Raw genomic sequence first — 6,260 nt, forward strand, 5'->3', positions numbered from 1 at the left:
GCTTTACAGGTAGATGACTGCCTGGAATTAGTATTTCAACTTATTTGGCTTTCTCAAAGCACACGAAATCTTCAAGAACTTGCTTCAAGTTCCTATGTGAGTTTAAGTAGCGCAGTGTAAGACACCTACTGATCTGACTGCTCAGATTCTAGAGCACTTCAATGCGGACTTTGAGAAAGTGATCTCTAAAGTCAATCTTGGCAACAGTGGTTGTTTCTTTGAAAGCTGTGCTTAGCACAATAAATTTACCTTCTTCCGCCTTCACCTGACAAAAACTAAAACCGGCTCTTTCTGTAGATTTGCACAGCCCAGAACACCACTTAGCCTCCGGCTAACAGACTGTGTAACTCCACTCCTTATTACATAGTTCTGTGTGTCCACCAACACAAAACTCACAAATCCCTACGGTGATTAACTTCCCAGAAAGGTGGGGGGGGGGGGTAGACAATGGCACGCAGTGGGTGGTGAGGTGACACATCGCCTGGATAAAAAGACACTAATCACTGTGATGCTGTCCCATCGCCCCTACAATTCTTTTCCCTCCTTCCTGTGAATGCCAGTACATGAGTTCCCAAAATGGGAAATGGTCGTCTAAATATTGGCTTTTGAATGCCAAGCAGACATGCCTGCGGACAGAAACACTTCCTCCTTTCTCCTTTGCAGAAATATGCTTTAGACATGAAACTTCTATATTTAGAATGCCTTGCCGGGCATGATGGCACAAACCTTTAGTCCCAGCACTTGGGAGGCAGAGACAATTCAGCTGAAGTCTGAGTTCAAGGCCAACCTGCTGGTCTACAAAGCAAATTCCAGGAAAGCCAGGGCTACAGTGAGGACCTGTCTTTCTTTTTTCTCTGCTCCCCTCCTTGCCTCTCCCCTCCCCCCTTCAATCCTCCTTCAAGGTCCCCATGCGCCCAATTTACTCAGATCTTGTCTTTTTTACTTTCTACTTCTCATGTAGATTAGATTTATGTAAGTCTCTCTTAGTGTCCTCATTGTTGGCTAAATTCTCTGGGATTGTGGTTTGTAGGCTGACTTTCTTTGCTTTATGTTTAAAAACCACCTATGAGTGAGTACATGTGATAATTGTCTTTCTGTGTCTGGGTTACCTCACTCAAAACAATGTTTTCTATTTCCATCCATTTGCCTGCAAAATTCAAGCTGTCATTTTTTCTGCTGTGTAGTACTCCATTGTGTAAATGTGCCATATTTTTCTTATCCATTCTTCGATCGAGGGGCATTTAGGTTGTTTCCAGGTTCTGGCTATGACAAACAAAGCTGCTATGAACACAGTTGAGCACATGTCTTTGTGGTACGATTGAGCATCCTTTGGATATATACCCAAGAATGGTATTACTAGTTCTTGAGGAAGGTTGTTTCCTAATTTTCTGAGAAATCACCACACTGACATCCAAAGGGGTTGTACCAGTTTGCACTCTCACCAGCAATGCAGGAGTGTTCCCTTTTCCCAACAACCTCTCCAGCATAAGTTGTCATCAGTGTTTTTGATCTTGGCCATTCTTAAGGTGTAAGATGGAATCTCAGAGTTGTTTTTATTCGCATTTCTCTGATGACTAAGGATGTTGAACATTTCCTTAAGTATCTTTCAGCCATTTTAGACTCCTGTTGAGAGTTCTCTGTTTAGGTCTGTACTCCATTTTTTTTATTGGATTATGTGTTCTTTTGGTGTCCAATTTCTTGAGTTCTTTGTATATTTTGGAGATCAGCCCTCTGTCTGATGTGTGATTAGTGAAGACCTTTTCCCATTCTGTAGACTGTCGTTTTGTCTTGTTGACCATGTCCTTTGCTTTACAGAAACTTTTCCGTTTCAGGAAGTCCCATTTATTAATTGTTTCTCTCAGTGTCTGTGCTGCTGGGGTTCTATTTAGGAAGTGGTTCCCTGTGCCAATGCAGAGAACCTGTCTTAAGAAAATAAAAAAACAGTCGGGCGGTGGTAGCCCATGCCTTTAATCCCAGTACTCGGGAGGCAGAGGCGGGTGGATCTCTGTGAGTTCGAGGCCATCCTGGTCTACAAGAGCTAGTTCCAAGACAGGCTCCAAGGCTACAGAGAAACCCTATCTTGAGGGAAAAAAAAAAGAAAGAAAACCAAAAAAAGAGATTCACAAGAGCCTGTTCTCTAGAATGTGCTGATTAACTATTTATTTATTTATTTATTCATTTGTTTATTTGAATTTTTGAGACAGGGTTTCTCTGTGTAGCTTTGGAGCCTGTCATGGAACTTGCTTTCTAGACTAGGATGGTCTCTTGTCTCTGCCTGTTGAGTGCTGGAATTAAAGGCGTGCGCCGCCACCACCCGACCTGATTAGCTTTTTAAAATCGGCCATTCCTAGGTGCAGTTTTTAGGTAAGCATGATGGCTCGTCCAGCATCCATCTAAAGGTGGAAGGGGAGAACCAGCACATCTCTCCCACACACACAAAAGTGCACAGTACAGTGATAAGCACATTTACACTGTTGGGCAACCCTCACCACCACACATCTCCAGAAGTGTACATCTTGCCAAATAAGCGCAACCATTAAACAGTTCTTTGCAGCAGTCTCCTTCGCAAACGGCACTTCACTTTCTGCCCGTGATCTTGACTTCTTACTGCCAGTGCTTTAAGTTAGTGGGGTCCTTCATTTGTAGAGTTTGTCTCTAGTAATTCACTTACTTGATCAATAAATATTTGGCTGCCTAAGACATGTCAAGTTCTGTTATTAACTCTTGGTATTTGCTAACAATGATTCTTGTCTTCCTAGAGCTTATATTCTCTCAGGGGAAAACAGGCAAAAAAGCAACATCAATGTGTAGGTAGATTATCCCATATGGTAAATGATAATCTCTATCGAAGAAAGAAAGGGACCTCTCATCCCAGCACTCAGGAGGCTGAGGCAGGAGGGTCTCTACGAGTACAAGGCCAGCCTGGTCTACAAAGTGATTTCCAGGACAACTAGAGCTACATGAAAAATAAAGAAAAGAAAAGGAACTAGAGAGGTAACTCAATGGTTAAGGTACTGACTGCTCTTGAAAGGATCAAGTTCATTTCCCAGCACCATTTCATAGCAATCAATTCCAGGGGATCCATTATCCTCTTGTGACCTCCAAGGACATTAGGTATACACATGGTGCACAGACAAAAACACAGGTATTTTTTTTAATGAAAAGGAAAGTAACCAGGCAGTGGTGGTGCATTCCTTTAATCCCAGCACTCAGGAGGCAGAAGCAGGCAGATCTCTGTGAGTTCGAGAACAGCCAAGGCTACATAGAGAAACCCTGTCTGAAAAAAACAAAACAAAAAAATAGTACAAAATGGTTAGGAAAAAGGCATGTGCATCCCGAAAGCATGACACTTGGGGATGATTTTGAAAGGGGCATAATTCACTGCAACAACCATTCCGTAATTGTTTTTCTTCTAATGTGAATCTTTCTAAGTTTATCTGCTTAGCCTCACCTGTGGTGGCACAGGTCCACAGTTCCAGCTACTCGGGAGGACAAGCAAAGCATCTCTGAGCCCAGAAATACAAGTCTGGGTAAGAGAGTGAGCGCTTGTCTCAAACAAACAATAATAAATATGAGGTCCATTGTTGGGGACCCTGATACAAGGCATCACAGACTACCTTCTACATAAGGGTTTAATATATTTTCACAGTAGAAGTTCAGTTAATCATATACTTAAACTACAGGCTTAAAATAGTTAAGATTTATTTATTATGTATACAGTGTTCTGCCTGCATGTGTCCCTACAGGCCAGAAGAGGGCACCAGATCTCATTATTGCAAAGCCACTATATGGTTGCTGGGAATTGAACTCAGGGACCTCTGGAAGAGCTGTCAGTGCTCTTAACCGCTGAGCTATCTCTCTAGCCCCAGGCTTAAACTATTTATGAAGTTGTTGTGGAATGATCTCTTTGAACACTATAGATATGTATTACTCTCATTGGTTAATAAAGGAGATGACTGACATACACTTGGACAGGTAGAGTTAGATGGGACTTGTAGACAAAACGAGAGGATGAAGAAGTGGAGCACTCAGAGGAGACTCAGAGAAAAGCAAGATAAATTTGTCATGCTGGAAAAAGGTACCGTGAGCCATCGATGATGACCTGGAGTTCTCTAGCAAGTGTCCTGGATACCACAGACCAACCAGAGAAGTGTGTGTGTGTGTGTGTGTGTGTGTGTGTGTGTGTGTGTGTGTGTGTGTCCACATGTCTAAAATAAAAACATGTGCAACAACAAATAAACCAATACTGAATACAGTGTAAAAAACATTTTTTAAAAAATAGTTTTTACTTGTTTTTGCTTTTTTTTTTCCTGAGACAGGGTCTCTCTACATGGTTCTAGCTATCCTCAGACCCACTCTGTAGACCAGGCTGACCTCAGACTCACAAAGATCTGCCTGCCTCTGCCTCCTGAGTGCTGCGATTAAAGTTGTGTGCCATCGTGCTCAGTTAAACAAATAAATTGTTAAGGGGACTGGCCAGATGGTTCAGCAGGTTCAAGTATCTGCTACCAAATCAGGGGTCCTGAGTTCAATTCCCGGAACACACAGGATGAAAAGAAATGACTCCCTCAAGCTGTCCTTTGATCTCCATATATGCACTGTGGCATGAGTAAGTCCATGCACATACGCACATGCAAATGGATACATGCAATTAAGTTTTTAAATATCTATGGTTAAGTGGAGAGGAGTAAAGTGAAAGATAGCATCATCAATCACACAATCCATGTTCAAGGTAATAGCATTCCTATGTTGTGTGATGTGTGCCCCCCTCCCCGCCCAGTGGTTCCAGAGCACCAACAAGCCAAAAAAAAAAAAAAAAGTATTTCACTCAAACCTAGCTTAGTGAAACTGAGTTCATTGGCAGCATGTGCAGGAGGATAGGTGACTCAAAGGCAGCTGCAGCACAGAAAAGCCCACCCCAGCATGGATGCATCCATGGTTGCATTCCTGGAGCTCTCTGCAGGACTTGCATGGCTGATGGCCGTGAACTCTTTCCCCTGGCAATAGTCCCTGCTTATATAGCCTGGGATGCGGGTAACCTGGAAGCTTAGAAATCTTGCTTCAACTGAACTTGTAAATTGTGTTCAACTTTGGAGCTTTTTGAGACTCCCTCCTCCAGGAAGGAATATTTCAATTTAGAGGAAATCATTGTACATGCATATAAAAAGTTACTTATATCATGATTAATAAAACCCAGAGACAGAAATTGGGTTCATCCTGAAGGTCAGCAAGCAAAACAGCCAGTCACTGGCTCTTACCTCTACCTCAGTACAAAATGGTGACCATGCCTCCAGAAATCTCAGAATGAGACTGTGTCTGTGAGCTGTCTCCTCCTCCCCTCTTCCCTTTCCCCCCCGCCCCCCTCCCCTCTCCCCCTCTCTGCCCTCTCCCCTCTCCTCTTCTTCTCTCTCTCTCTCTCTCTCTCTCTCTTTCTTTTTTTCTTTTTTCTTTTTTTTTGAGACAGGGTTTCTCTGTAGCTTTGGAGCCTGTCCTGGAGCTTGCTCTTTTAGACCAGGCTGGCCTTGAACTCACAGAGATCCGCCTGCCTCTGCCTCCCGAGTGCTGGGATTAAAGGTGTGCGCCACCACCGCCCGGCTCAAGAATGTTTCTTATTAATACAAGCAACAAAACTGTATATGTGATGATTTTACTTATCAGAACACGGATTGCCTTAGTCAAACAACCTCTCAGAAGAAGGCTTTAACACTGTCAACTCCAGAAGACTGGACATTGAACCTCCATTGAAGTCCACCTTTTGCCTGCTCCCACTGTTCCACCACAAAGGTAATTTGAATTTATTGTCAATGGTACCCGAATTTCAGACTGTAGTTTTCACAAAGAAAATCACAATTGTTAAGTATTTTCTGGCCGACAAACCTTCCCACCGACGCAATAATCCAAATTAGACCAGATCAGACCGAATTAGAAGCCGGCCAAGGAAAAAAGAGAGACCACCTGTTCCGTCGCTGTGGGCGTGGTCTCACCTTCCCGAGGGAGGGGTCACCGTTTGGCCCGCTTTCATGGAGGTGGAGTCTGAACTGCGGCCACTCCCAGGGGAGGGAGCTTGGAATGGAGTTTTCCGCCCAACATTTTAAGATGGATGCCAGGGGACTCGGGTGAAGCCCCCCATCTCAACAATTCAGACTCTTTGTATAAAGGGGTGCCGGGGAACTGAGGTGACGCTTCCGACCAAACAATAATGTGTCCGCAAATTCAAAGAATCTGATAAGACAAACTGGTCAAACTCATTGTTTGTCAGT

The sequence above is a fragment of the Myodes glareolus genome, chromosome 4 (genome assembly GCF_982192425.1).
Source record: "Myodes glareolus chromosome 4, mMyoGla1.1, whole genome shotgun sequence".
Taxonomy (NCBI): Eukaryota; Metazoa; Chordata; class Mammalia; order Rodentia; family Cricetidae; genus Myodes; species Myodes glareolus.